Source organism: Bubalus kerabau, chromosome 4 (assembly GCF_029407905.1).
Source record: "Bubalus kerabau isolate K-KA32 ecotype Philippines breed swamp buffalo chromosome 4, PCC_UOA_SB_1v2, whole genome shotgun sequence".
Taxonomy (NCBI): Eukaryota; Metazoa; Chordata; class Mammalia; order Artiodactyla; family Bovidae; genus Bubalus; species Bubalus kerabau.
Window position 1 is genome coordinate 173,649,747 of NC_073627.1, and position 15,122 is coordinate 173,664,868.

The following is a 15,122-nucleotide window of genomic DNA, read 5'->3' on the forward strand; positions in this document are numbered from 1 at the left end:
GGAGGCTGGGACCCAGAGAGAGAAGCAGTGGGATCATGGTAAGAGAGATGGCCTCTGCTTCCTGGAGCAAAGTGAAAAGGTGTGATGGAGACGATGTCCCTTTAAATAGAGAAAAAAATGCCCCTCCTGCTCTCAGACCTAACTCTTGAGCCTCACTCACCTGCAGCTGGCAGAGCAGAGATGGGGCTGTCTGTGATGTCACAGAGCCTGGGAACCAGGGAATGTTGGGGACAGAGGAGTTTGGGCTGATGGTCAGTGCAGGAAGGGCGAAGGGTGTCTGCTGATCCTCTCTCTAGTGGTCCTTCCCTCCGTCCACAATGCCATGCTGTCCTTTGGGGCACTTGGGATGGAAGTCTTGGTGCCTCTTGTGAAAGCTTCTTGAGGATGGCTGGGCAGAAGGGGGCAGCAGAGCACTGGATGCAGAAGACCTGGATCCAGGTTCTGTTTCATACCCAGCTGGGTGGTAACCTCAGGCAAATGTACTTTGCATCTCGGTTGTAAAATGGCAATAATTATTATTTAATTGGAAATTATAGTTTTAGGATTAAATGGGATCAGGTAAACATTTAACATGGTGCCTAGGTATAGTAAACATTCAAGAAATGGTTGTTGTTAATGATAGGTGCAAAAATAAAGTGGCATTCTCTTCCCAATCTATCTTCTAGGAAAAGGCATATTTTATATTTGAGTCCTGAGAGAAATCTCTCACCTTTGGGGGGCACTCTCAATTCTTTTATTTGGGACAACCAAGTTCTATTTGGGGAAGCCAAATTAGGTTGAAATGTTCTCAATCAGTGCTATCTTTTGATGCTTCTGGAAGCCACCTGAAACAAAAGGAACAGAAAGGAGCAAAGATTCCGCCCAGTTTTTGGTGTCCTGGTGGAGGGGTGGCTGGACGTTGTTATGGGAGTGGGAGGTGCCCTAACTGAAACAGACTTTTAAACCTCATTTGTAAAGAAATACTCCTAAGTATAGTAATGTTGACGGTTCTCAACTCTGGCTGTAAGTGAGATTCATCTGAGATATTTTTAAAATGTAGAAACACCCTGGGGCTTAATTCCAGAGGAATTAGAATCCTGGTTGGGGGTGGGGAGGGATGGAGCAGCGGGTGGACCCTGGCATAAGTATTTTTAAAAAGCTTTCCAGGTGATTCTCAAATGTAATCAAGACTGAGAACTACTAAATTACGTTGTGGAGATTGTTTGTTATACACGTAAGTGGTGATTCTTGCAAAGGCTGCAGAAGTTTTAAAAATGTCAAGCTTGGGAATTCCCTGGTGATCAGGTAGTTAAGACACTGAGCTTTCATTGCAGGGGTTGCGGGTTCAGTCTCCAGCGAGGAACTAAGATCTCACCCGCTGTGCAGAGTGGCCAAAAGAACAATGCCACGCCCAGTGCCCACTTTACAGGCCAAAAAAATCACTATTTCTGGGCAATGGGAATTTTAAAAACTCCCCAGATAATTTCTCCCCACCACCCTTTAAAAAATTGAGATATAATTGACATATAAGTTTGTATAAGTTTGAGATGTACAACAGTGTTGGTTTGATATATTTATCTACCACAATATGATTACTAGGATATGTTAGCTAACACATTTATCACTTCACATAATTATTTCCTTTTCCTGTTGAGAACAATTAAGATGTAGCCTCTTACCAACCTTGAGATTTATAATATAGTATGACTTTAAAGTTGCAGCCAGCATCAAAACTACTGACTTACAGAACAAATTTTAAAAACCTAACTTTTGTTGATGCTTGTATAAATGTATCTTTTAGCTTTTCAAGGACAGTATTATTGATGGGGTCAAAAGGATTATTTTTAAAATAGCTTAGAAATGAAGACAGTATACTCTGGAAACCTCTGTTAGATGAAAATTTTATGAAAATTTTAAGGATACTAATGTTAGAGATATGTGAGAAGCATTTGAATGAAATCATTTCAGAAAACGGGAGAATGAGAATAGCAGTATTTCCAAGTTAATAGATTTTATGTTATATGCCATTGTATATAAACATCCTATATTGAATCCTTGTATTGAATTGGGCAAAATTTCATTTGGGTTTTTCCATAAGACATTAAATAAATGCTTGGTTTTTTCACCCATAGCACTAAATGTTGATATATTCGAGTTGCCCAAAAGACTTAAAAAAATCTTTGCACGGAGAAATTGGGAGATTGTCTTCTGTTTGGGATGGTTTATCGTTCAAGAATATATGGTATGGTTGCTTCTTTCCTCTTGGATCTGAGGTAGGAGTCTAATCAGCAGGCTCCTGTACTACTTCCTGGTCCAGGTAGAGAATAATGAACTCTTGAACTAAGGCAATGGCCTAAGATGAATGAGTGGATTTTGAACCTGATGATTCCAGAGGGTATGGCCTCTGGAGTTGGGCTGCCTGCATGAGAAGCCTGCCATGGTAACTTACCCCTCTCATCCTCAGTTCTTTTACCTTTAAAATGGGAATTATAAGAGTGTTCATGTGAGTACTGCCTTAGACCATTCATGGAATGTTGTAAGTATATAGTTGTTCCTCTGTATCTGAGGGAGGATTGTCTCCAGGACACCCAAGGGTACCAAATCTGAGGATGCTGAAGTCCTTATATAAAATGGTGTGCTGCTGCTACTGCTAAGTCGCGTCAGTCGTGTCCGACTCTGTGCGACCCCATAGACAGCAGCCCACCAGGCTCCCCGGTCCCTGGGATTCTCCAGGCAAGAACACTGGAGTGGGTTGCCATTTCCTTTTCCAATGCGTGAAAGTGAAAAGTGAAAGTGAAGTCACTCGGTTGTGTCTGACTCTTAGCGACCCCGTGGACTGTAGCCTTCCAGGCTCCTCCATCCATGGGATTTTCCAGGCAAGAGTACTGGAGTGGGGTGCCATTGCCTTCTCCAAAAATGGTGTAGTATTTGCATATAATCTAAACACATCCTCCTGTATACTTTAAATCATTTCTAGATTACTTGTAATACCCAACACAATGTAAATGCCATGTAAATAGTTGCTAGAGAGTGACAAATTCAAGTTTTGCTTTTTGGAACTTTACAGATTTTTTTTTTTTCTTCTCTTTTTCTATTATGGTTGCTTGAATCTGTGGATGTGAAACCCTTGGATATGGAAGGCCAACTGTAGTGCCTGGTAGAGAAGAAGCATTCAATAAATGTGGCCTGTTCTTATTATTATTGGATATGGAGAGTGAAGGTTGAGTCTGGGCTGATGGTGTCACAGCTGTGGATGTGGAATTAGAGAATTCAGGAAGACTATATTTTGGATAAGGATAAATTTAGGTTTTAAAACTTTATTTTGAAATAATTACAAATTCACAGGAAGTTGCAAAGAAAAGAGCAGAGTTTCCATGGATCCTTTACTCAGACTCTCCCAATGTTAACATCTAGTATTACTAATGATATCAAAACTGGGAAATTAACATTGGTGCAATCCACTAAGCTCATTTGATGTTCACCAGTTTTGTATATACTCATACGTGTATGTATGTATACAGCTATGGCTAAGTCACTTCAGTCGTGTCCGACTCTGTGCGACCCCATAGACAGCAGCCCACCAGGCTTCCGCCCATGGGATTTTCCAGGCAAGAGTACTGGAGTGGGGTGCCATTGCCTTCTCCAATGTATGTATACAGCTGCATGCAATTTTACCACATGCGGCTTCATGTAACTGCCACCACAACCAAGACATAACTACCACCACGACCAAGTTCCTTTGTGCTGCTTCTTTATAGACACGATACTCCCTCTCCCCACCATCTCTAACTCCTGGAAACAACTGATCTGTGCCCCATTTCTAGAATTATGTCATTTCATGAGTTTTCACAAATGGAAACACAGAGTATGCACGTATCTTTGTTAGTTTTTTTTTCACTCAGCATAATTTCCTTGAGATTCATCTAAGTTTTAGCATGTATCAATAGTTTATTCCTTTTCATTGCTGACTCATAATGCACAGTGTGAATGTGCCACAGTTTGTTAAGCAGTCACCAACTGAGAAACATTTGAGTGGTTTCTAGTTCTTGGCCATTACAAGCGAAACTACTGTCAACATTCATAAACTAGTTTCCAGGTGAAGGTACGTTTTTTTACTTCTGTGGGGTAAATGCCCAAGAGCACAATTTCTGGATTGTATGGTAAATCCATTTTTAGTTCTACAAGTAAGTGTCCAATTGTTACCAACTTTCCCAAGTTGGTCCCCAAACAAGGGTCCTCCTGCCTCCAATAGAATGAGACTGATTTGAGTTCAGAAGCAAAGGAAAGGTCCCCCTTGCCACCACACCTCAGGCATGGCATGTAGGATCTTAGTTCCCTGACCAGGGATCAAATGAGTGCTGGTGCTTCCTGCAGTGGAAGCATGGGTTTTTAGCCACCGAGCCACCAGGAACGTCTGTGAAAGTTTTATTCTTTGATCAAAGAATGCCTGCACTTCCACTTCAGGGGGTGCAGGTCCCATCCCGATCAGGGAACTAAAATCCTGCATGCCATGGTGGCCAAAAAATAAACAACAACAGCAATAACAACAACAGCAGACGTGCCAGCTCCCGCTCGGGAGTCCATGCTCTCTGCAGCCCCTCAGGCCATCAGGACGCGCTGCTTTGTAGGGAATCGCTCCTCTGTTGGGGAGGGTCCAGCACAGCTTTACTGCGCAGGCTCCAGATCGCGGCGCCAGGCACAGCCTCTCTGCGCACGGCTCATTGCCGCCATCTTGAATTGCAGTGCCGTGTGCAGTGCTTCTGCACGCGGCCCCGAGCTGCAGTGTTAGGTGCCGCCATGGTTTCTCACTAGGAATTCTGCTGTAAAGTGCCCCGTGGAGGCCTCTGTCAGTGGTAGCTTGTGAGAAAGTAAAGCTCCATGAAGCTCAAAGGAAAAGGAAAAAAGGTTAGATTTTATTTTGTTACCCAGATTCTATTTTTATTTCTTGGGAATTGTGAATGGGCTTTGCTGGTGACCAAATGATTTTCCAGAGAGACTGTGTCAGTTTATATTTCTCGCCTCTTCTCCAGGGTTTCCCCCCCGACCCCCCCACTTTTTAAATTTTAGCCATTCTAATAGGTGTGACCTGGTATCTCATTGTGCTTTTAATGTTCATTTTCTTAATAGCTACTAATGTTGAACATCTTTTCACATGCTTGTTAGTCACCCACATATCCTCTTTGGTGAAATGTCTTCATGTTCTTTACCCACTTTCTGATTGGATCATTTTTTAAAATTCAGTTTTCAAAGTGATAGCTTATTGAGATATAATTCATATGCAACAAAATTTGTTCTTCTATGATGTACAAGTCAGTAGTTTCATTATGTTCACAGAACTGGGCAACATTGTCTAATTTTCAATATTTGCATCACCCCGAAAGGAAACTCCATACCCATGAGCTGTCACTCTCCATCCCTCCTACTTTGCAGCCCCTGGCAACTGCTAATCTGCTTTCTGTCTCTATGGATTTACCTATCCAGGACATTTCATATAAATTAAATCATATAATGTGATTTATCTTTTTAAGGTTCGTCCAGATTGTGACATGTATCAGTTCCTCATTTCTTTGTGTTGTCAAATAATATTCCATTGTAAGGATATACCACATTTGTTTACTTGTCTATTGATGACATTTTGGTTGTCTCCAATTTTTGGCTCTATGGAAAATATTGCCACGAATATATGCAAGTTATTTTTTTCTGTGGACATGTGTTTTCTTTTCTCTTGGGTATATATACCTGGAAGTGAATTTGTCGAGTCATATAGTAAATTAGTTTTAACCTTTTAGAAATAGCCAAACTGTTTCCAAAGTGGTGCTACTCTCAGCAGTGTATGAAGATTTCATTTGCTTTACATTCTCAACACACTTGTTATTGTCTTTTTTTTTTTTTTAATTTTAACCATCTTAGTGAGTATAAATAGTACCTCATAGTTTTGATTTGTGTCCTAATGACTAACCATATTGAACATCTTTTCATGTATGTATTGGCCCTTTGTATATCTTGTTTGTAGATATGTCTCTTAAGCCCCTTTACCCATTTAAAAATGGGATTACCTTTTTATGGTTGAATTTTAAGAGCTATTTACATATCCTGGATATTAGACCATTGTCAGATATATGGTTGGCAAATATTTCTTGCATTCTGTTGATTGTCTTTTCACATTCTTGATGGTGTCCTTTGAAGCACAAAATTTTAAATTTTGATAAAGTTCACTTAACCAGTTTTTCTTTTGTTGCTTATGTTTTTTTTAAATATAAATTTATTTATTTTAATTGGAGGTTAATTACTTTACAATATTGTATTGGTCTTGCCATGCATCAACATGAATCTGCCACGGGTATACACGTATCCCCCATCCTGAACCCCCCTCCCACCCCCCTGTACCATCCCTCTGGGTCATCCCAGTGCACCAGCCCTGAGCATCCTGTATCATGCATCAAACCTGGACTGGCGATTCGTTTCATATATGATATTATACATGTTTCAATGCCATTCTCCCAAATCATCCCACCCTCTCCCTCTCCCACAGAGTCCAAAAGACTGTTCTATACATCTGTGTCTCTTTTGCTGTCTCACATACAGGGTTATCGTTACCATCTTTCTAAATTCCATATATATGTGTTAGTATACTGTATTGGTGTTTTTCTTTCTGGCTTACTTCACTCTGTATAATAGGCTCCAGTTTCATCTACCTCATTAGAACTCATTCAAATGTATTCTTTTTAATGGCTGAGTAATACTCCATTGTGTATATGTACCACAGCGTTCTTATCCATTCATCTGCTGATGGACATCTAGGTTGCTTCCATGTCCTGGCTATTATAAACAGTGCTGCGATGAACATTGGGGTACATGTGTCTCTTTAAATTCTGGTTTCCTCGGTGTGTATGCCCAATAGTGGGATTGCTGGGTCATAAGGCAGTTCTATTTCCAGTTTTTTAAGGAATCTCCACACTGTTCTCCATAGTGGCTGTACTAGTTTGCATTCCCACCAGCAGTATAAGAGGGTTCCCTTTTCTCCACACCCTCTCCAGCATTTATTGCTTGTAGACTTTTGGATTGCAGCCATTCTGACTGGTGTGAAATGGTACCTCATTGTGGTTTTGATTTGCATTTCTCTGATAATGAGTGATGTTGAGCATCTTTTCATGTGTTTGTTAGCCATCTGTATGTCTTCATTTTACGTTTTTGATGTCATATTTAATCAATTACCTAACCTAAGGTCATAAGGATTTACTCTCATATTTTCTTCTAAGAATTGTATAGTTTTAACTCTTACATGTAGATCTTTGATCCATTTTGAGTCTCAGCTAGATGTTACCCACTCTGTAATGCCTACGGAAAGTTGACAATCTCCCTTTAATAACAAAAAGAAAATGGCACCCTCAGAGTTTTTGCAGGTGACAGCATCATACCAGAATCTCAGCCCATTATTATGTTTTTATTCAACTTTTTATGTTGACTTATCCTCTTATGGTACATTTGTTTTAGTGTAAAATAATGAGATGGCTTAAAGAAAAATATAACGAAATACTAGATAATAGGCAGATCCAACAATGATATGTGAATAAATGGAGTCTAGGAAATACTGATTTGATGTACATCATGATGTCTGTGGCCTATATAATAAATATTAAGAAATGGATTTATGTTTATTTTCTAAGCATCTTGTAGAAGGGCATCATTTTAGATGTAAACTCATCTCTTGCCTGTACTATTTGAGCCCAAAATTGGGCTTATTCTTTCAAAATATTTGGGCTTCTCAATTTCCAGGAATCTCAACCCCTAGACTTCTTTCAAAGCCCCAAGGTGATGGTCACAAATAAACTCCTTTTGTGGCTCTTACATAATTGTTACTTCGGAACCTTTTGGAAAAATCCTCCTCTGTAATCTCACATTCTAAAAATAGGCTTGACTTTTGTATTGCTTCTAAATAAAAACATATTTTTCGATTACACTGGGGACAAAGAAAAAAAATTTCCAGTATCGCTTTGAGACTTGTGGGAAAACAGAGAGACTCAAAGTTTCACTGTTCTCAGTGAAGGTTTTGGCACTGAAATTTTGTCATGTTGGCTGACTTCTGAGTGCAGTGGGGGTGGGGATGGAGGAAGGGTAAACATTGTCACCAGTCATTTAATATGTCACTTATTACTCAGATCTGACACTAAATGCAAAGGCTGTGGCAGGAAGATGAAGCTCGCATCACTGTACATGCTGTGGTCCAGGAGAACATCTTTGAAATGCTACGGTTTCTCTGAGTAATGCCTGAATCATCTCTTTATTACACTGAAACTTCACAGTGACACTATTTGCTGTGGAGCAGAACCCGAGGGCTTCCTTCTGGGGCTTCTTGGGCAGTGACTGAAAAGGACTGGCTTCCAAAGAGGCGATGCATACTCCTACACATGTCCCTCCCACCTGAGCGCAGCCCACGGGACAGTGCTACAGTGTAGGCCAGTTCTCGAGAACTCCCTCTTAGTGCTGAATTTTGTTCTTCTTCCTCTTTTGAAACAGTGGCTAGAAAAGAAGGAGCCATAGGCAGCATAGGGTGGCGTCTAATCCAGGGTTAAAATGTGGGCTTTCCCTATTCATTCAAGGGTGTTTTCCTTTTGTACCAAGTCATTTGCTAAGTCCATGGTCTGAAAGATTACTTACCCTTATGTGGATTCAGCTTTTTGCCTTTCCACTCATGGCAAGTCATTCACCTTCTTTGAGTCTCGTTTGCTCATCTCTGAAATGGGACCCACAATTCCCACCTTGCCCAAGGCAAAAAGAATGAGCTTCTATAAAATTGCTTGTTGAACCGCGCCGTGTGGTGTATTTTGGAAGGACACTGTACATTCCCCAAGGTCTTACCAGGCTGCCTTTATGTGGCCACCCACCTCTCTGTGCTCTCTTCTTGAGCTTTTGTGCTCACAAAGCACCAGTGTGCTTACAGAGCACCTGATCCAGAAGGTGATGGAGTAACTTAATGGATGATAAAGGCAAGCTTGAGACCTCACCTTTTCCCTACCCCCCGATTTCTGAATATCAGTGTTGTTTATTGTGTCTCTTTATAGTACAGATCCCAGCAGAGTGCCATTTATACATGGAGGATGGTGTATAAATACACTTTAATAGCATTTGAGTAAGAAACTATATGGGGCTTCGCCGGTGGCTCAGTGGTAAAGAATCTATCTGCCAGTGCAGAAGCTGCAGGAGACATAGGTTGGATCCCTAGGTCAGGAAGATCCCCTGAAGGAGGAATTGGCAACCACTCCAGTGTTCTTGCCTGGGAAATCCAATGGACAGAGGAGCCTGAAAGGCCACAGTTCATGGAGTCACAAAGAGTTGGACATGACAGCATGCATGCACACAAGAAACTATGTTTATTGTTGCCTTGACGCTTGAAAGAAACAGAGGAGACGTCAAAAAATGTATAGTGTCAAGCAGTAGGGGGATAGAAAAGAAGAATGTTACAAGACAAAGAACAAAGTCTTATGGAGAAGAACATTAAAAGAGTTGAGAAAGAGAGATTCAGGGTTTCTAAATCAGCGGATTTGGACAGTCTACTGGTGTATCCACATACCTTCTTCCAGTATTTTCTCTGGTCTACTCTTGGGCAAAGTTGCACCATTAGAAGTGACAATACATCTGTGTGTAACATACAGCAACTCTTCCATTTCTAACACCTGACCACCTGAACTCCATCAGGTGTCTCTTCAACTAGAGAAATTAGAGGTTGCTCCTTATAAAGAAAGATTGGAAAATATCAACTTAAGACTCTATCCTTTTCATGGTGGTTTTTCGGTTAGCCTTATAACTGATTTCAGCACAGTTTGCCAACTCCCCAGGCATATGGAGATTAGTAGGCTTATTTTGGAAGAAGAGGTTCTTACACCTGTCAGATGGAAGAGGCTTTTACTGTAAGATTTGAAAGCTTTATGATATTGTCCTAACCCAGAGGGAAGTGGATAGTTTCTTTCATCACAGAATTGTAAGGCTTTAAAAGATGTGAAGAAGACCTTAATTAGACTCTGAGCAAAGGTTTACTGTCTCTTTATAAAGTGCATATCAGTTCAGTTCAGTTCAGTCACTTAGTCGTGTCTGACTCTTTGCAACCCCATGAATTGCAGCATGCCAGGCCTCCCTGTCCATCACCATTTGATGGTGGTAAATTAAAATATGTTTGTTCTCTCTTCCCGCTCTAAACAGTGTCACATAAATGTTTCCTGGCTGGGTTTTGAATATCTAACTGCTCCTGTCTCAAATCCTTTTGGATCGTATAGCTTCCTTGCCCTGGATATGGGGCAGGAGTTGAGTGGTATAAATTGATCTTTGTTCTCTGACCACTACTAGGTGCCTGAGGGTTATAGCTAAGGTCAGACTTAGAAGCTTCTAGGCTCCCGAGAAAGCCACTTCTATGTAACTTGGAAAGCAGCAATGAGAGCGCTCAGGTAAATCTCCCTCTTTATCCAACACGGGTTTATATTTGGCATTTGTCCTTTTGTTCACTAAGTGCTTTCAGACCCAAGAGGAAATGTCACCCAGGTTTATAAATAGATATATTTATAAATATATATTTAAATATATTTATATAGCTATTTATAAATGGATGGCTAACCTGAGGATGGAAGGCCAAGCTGTTCAGAATCTTCAGTCTGTGATTCAGGAAAGGGAAGAGGCAGAAAGAGGTTAAGAGGCCATGCAGACCAACTCTCTCCCTTGCCCTCATTCTATAGACAGGAGCACTAAGGCCTGAAGAAGGAAAGAATTTTCCCAAGTTTATAAGTTGAGCTCTTCCTGGCTGAACCGTGGATCAAACTAGGTCTGTTTGAGCCAAAACCTGTTTGGACTTGCAGCAGAAACTACCAATTGGTTTCCAGTTTCCATCTGCTGCTTTCCCCTTATTAACAGAACCTCCAGTTTGTGGCTGAGCATATAACTTTCTGGAATAAAGATTTATTTTTTAGTGTTCTTTGCAGTAGAGTAGTCAAGTAGTCAAGAAACTAAGTTCTGGCCAATAACACATCCTGTACATCTTCTGGAAACATTTCTTTGTTCTTCCTCCACCTTACTGGTTGTACTGTGGAAGTGATGCTGGAGCTTGAGCAGCTTATCTTGGATGATGAGGTGAAAGCCATGTGTTGAGCATGGGGGAACATCCAGATAGCAGAACCCTGGATGCCTAACTTTACTGAACACTATACCAGCCCTGAAATGCCCATCCCTGGCCTTTTTATATGACTGAATTGTTTTTTAATATTTCATTTGCATCTGGAGCTAATCTTTACTGATACTCTACTACCTCATTCTGCCTCCATATAAATTTTCTTGTTGTTAGAGGATAAAAGTTAGGTCTTGGGAGTTCTGCAGGGGGATGGTGAGGCAAGATTGTCCTACACGAAGAAAGAGATATTCTGTGTATCTATTTCAGAAGCTGGGATCCCTATGAGGGAGGACCATGACTGAATTTTTTCTGTGATTCAGGATTCAGTATAGGACATAGAAGACACTGGTAAATGTTGTTGGATCTTATATCAGTTATTTGTTGCCAAAATAATGCTGAGTAACAAATAACCATAAAACCCTGGCATCTTATGACAATGACTATTGCTCATATGTCTGGGTGGTCAGCTAGGCACCTCTACTGAACTTGGCTGGAGCTAATCACACATCTGGGGGAACTGGCTGGCTACTGGATGATCTAGGGTGGCCATGGCTGGGACAACTGGCTTGACTTGGCTCTGCTTCACATGCCTGTTATATCCTACCTAGCTAGCCTGTGCCAATCGAAGAGGCCACAAATGAAGAGTAGAACATTCAGGTAATTTTTCTTGCCTCTGCTTATGTCTCATCTACTAACATCCCATTGGCCAAAGCAAATCCCGTGGCTGGACCCAGAGAGAGAGTGAGAAGAAGCTTGACTGTTACACGGCAAAAGCACTGGTACAGCATGAACCGAGAACCAGGGCTTTAGTGGATCCAGTGTGCTGCAGGTGGATGACTGGATGGATGGAGGGATAGGTGGAAAGGGGGAGAAAAAGAGGCCGATGGGATCGGAAGTTCTGTTCACTGAGTCCAAAATACAAGGGCAAGGGAGGCACTGGGGGGCAGTTTTTCAAGTCTCTGAGGTTAGCCGCTCTGGGTTTGGAGACTGCCCATGGCACACGGGGTCTGGACCTTTGGCACAGACCCACGCTGAGGGGTGTTTATATTATGACTTACATCTGTGCTGGGGAATCTTTGCTTCTGAGTGAGTAATTATGAAAGGCTTCAGAAGCTTCACCCGGTGCTTGGGAAGAGTCTATTTTGGAGACAAGACACTTTCAGAGAGAACTAATTCATAACACGAAGACTGTTGTGTTGTGGCCTGAGAACTGAACTGGGAAGCAAGGGGCCTTAGTTTCAGTCCTGCCTCTGCCAAGTCAGGGAAGAAAAACACCATAAATATGAGCTTCTCTTGGGCAACTTCTAAGTATTATAGTACTTAAGATAAAAGGCTTAAAAAAAAAAAAAAAGTTTCAAAGAATACATTTTCCCCCAGTCTTCATGGTTGTTTGAGTTCCTATAAATAATATTATTTAGGATGAGGAAAATTCTCTAGTGCTAATAAATTTGATAATTTAGTTTTCTGTTATATATTGAGTTGGCCATAAGGTTCATTCAGGTTTTGCTGTAACATTTTTGGAAAAACCTGAACATCCTTTGTGGCCAACCCATATATTGAAGATCCTTTTTCATTTGTTGTTTCAAATGCATTCAAAATCTTAGATATTTAAATGCTTTTTAATATATTTTAATATCAGGATGGGGAACACATGTATACCTGTGGCGGATTCATTTTGATATTTGGCAAAACTAATACAATTATGTAAAGTTTAAAAATAAAATTAAAAAAAAATTTAATTTTAAATATTAAATATTTTAAATATTTTAATATTTTAAAATTTAAATATTAAAATAATTTAAAATAATAAATATCTAAATATTAGATATTAAATATTTATATGCCATAAAATGATGACTAGGGTAAACATTAAATCATAAAGTGTTGGGTAGTATGAAAATTAAACATTACTAATATGGAAATCAATATCGATTCTAAACTTCATAACAGTTGATGAGAGATATTTAGTAGCAAATGTAACCGAGTGTTCCTCAAAGATGGGGAAAAAATTCAGGCGGTTTTGACAGTGGTAGGATGAGCAATTCACTTGGTCATTTTCCTTCTGTTTGAGAAATGAAAGTGATTCTGGCAATTTTCCAAAATCTTCAACACAAAATAAATGCTTTATTTGCTTACTCAGCTTAAATGAAAGGAAAATTAGCTCCAATTCCTTGGCAACTGCAGATCCTGCTGGCTTTTCAGGGTCAGTGACAAGAGCAGCAAAGAAGGTCACTTTGTAAGGGGCTGAATTCTGGAGGCCTGAGTCAGGTCTTTCTGATCCTCCTTTTGATCCTTCCCCTACCTTGAAATTCCAGGGCATCATGAGGCCTGGAAGGGGAAAGAGATTTGCCTATGTGAGTTTCAGAGGGCCACTAGGAATACTGGATCCTCATGTTGGTTCTCGTCATGTTCCCTAAGATCATGTTCTTCCATCCTACACAGTTTGTGTCTCTTTAAATGGTGACTTGCCGGTTCCCAGATGCACAAATTCAAAACGTGTTTCTCTGCTTTCAGAAGAGAACAAACAATGTTATATAATGTTGCCCTAGAGGAACGAGAAGCAATAGCTATTTCATTTCCTCATTACTTGAGTGCAGGGGTCCAGCCCCGGTGGATCCAGGGGTTTCGAAGGGGGAGAGGGCTTCGGCGATCAGGAAACAACAGCTTACTTAAATGTTAATTAAAGATATAAAGAGTGGTTAAATAAGGATAGCTCAGTGAGGAAATTCAGTGGAGAAAAGAGGCTGAATAATTTAGCCAGAAGGTGAGAGAAAGAATGACATGGGGAGACCAGGCTTCGGTGAACAAGGCCCACACTTTATTTTCCAAAGTAGTTTTTATACCTTAAGTTATGCATAGAGGATAATGGGGGAAGGGGTAGAGTCATGCAGTTAGCCAGGCTTTCTTCCTGCAAACTTAATCATATGCAAAAGTTTAGGTGATTTGCATCATCTTCTGGCCCGGAGGCCTGTTAACATTTTAAGAAACTTATTTTTCTCTAAAGGTGATTATTCTAAAGTCAGGCGCCACCCTCCAAAAGCATTAGATAAAGTTGCATTCCTATAGGGCAAAGGTGTGGTGGGCTACAACAAGAAAAAGAATTAACTCAAGGGTCCAAGGTTACAAATATTAAAGCTACTACTTACACCAATTATATTAATCAATACACTGCCAGGGACACAGCAGGTAAGGGATATGGAAACTTAGCAGCAAACATTGGCCCAGCAAGTGAAAAACCCTTCACCAATACAATTTCTAATCAATCTTGTAACTGTTCAAAGGAATCTGTATTTAGACAGTTTAGAACATCTCATGCCTCTCACAGTTGGGAGGCTCTGAACAATCACATGTGGCCGGAAAAACCTATTCAGGTAGGCTAGAGGACTTCCAAAGGAGTTTGTAGGTTGAAACACTGTCACACCCAGGAATTATTAACTGGAGCTGTAAGTTAACTCTTTTTTCAGAGAGAGGTAGTGGAGTACTGCCCCCGTAAAGTCACGATGTAGGTGAGAGCACAAAGTAGTAAAGTAGGCAGGCTCTGGATATGGGGGTAGATGCTTGAGAATTTCCAGGGGGACTCCTGAGGCTCGATCCTGCCTTTGCATATGTCGAGCCTCCTTCCTCATGACCTTTGCCATGGGTGGAGGTCCTCACGCCAGCTCCCAACACTTGAGCATACTCAGCCTAAACCCCACAAGTTTGTTAAGTAGATCCAGGGCCCTTCTCAATCCTTTTTATCCCTTTCCTCCTTGGCTTGCACTGAAATATAGAAGAAATGCCTTCTTTTTCCTGGTGCGTGTGATTTCACTTCGTTAGGAGTTCAGGATAGGCAGGAGGTTGAAGGCACCAGCACCAGGCACTGACAGCTGTGAGATGCAAGGGCTCCCAGGGCCATCTCACATTTCCCTCAGTCAGAAGCCATATAGATCTTAGAAGGGCTTCTGCTCCTGCCACTTTGATTCATGTGGCCTGTGTGCAGAATGATGGCTGC

At 40.9% G+C, this 15,122-nt stretch overlaps 1 long non-coding RNA gene across 1 annotated transcript in view; it reads left to right on the forward strand.

Annotated features, from left to right (window-relative positions):
• The first annotated feature begins 4,060 nt into the window (after positions 1-4,060).
• Positions 4,061-15,122, forward strand: part of LOC129650698 (uncharacterized) — a 130,284-nt gene continuing 119,222 nt past the window's right edge. Inside the window, exon 1 of the long non-coding RNA XR_008713938.1 lies at positions 4,061-4,884. This is a non-coding gene — a long non-coding RNA (uncharacterized LOC129650698). The remainder of the gene's footprint in view (positions 4,885-15,122) is intronic.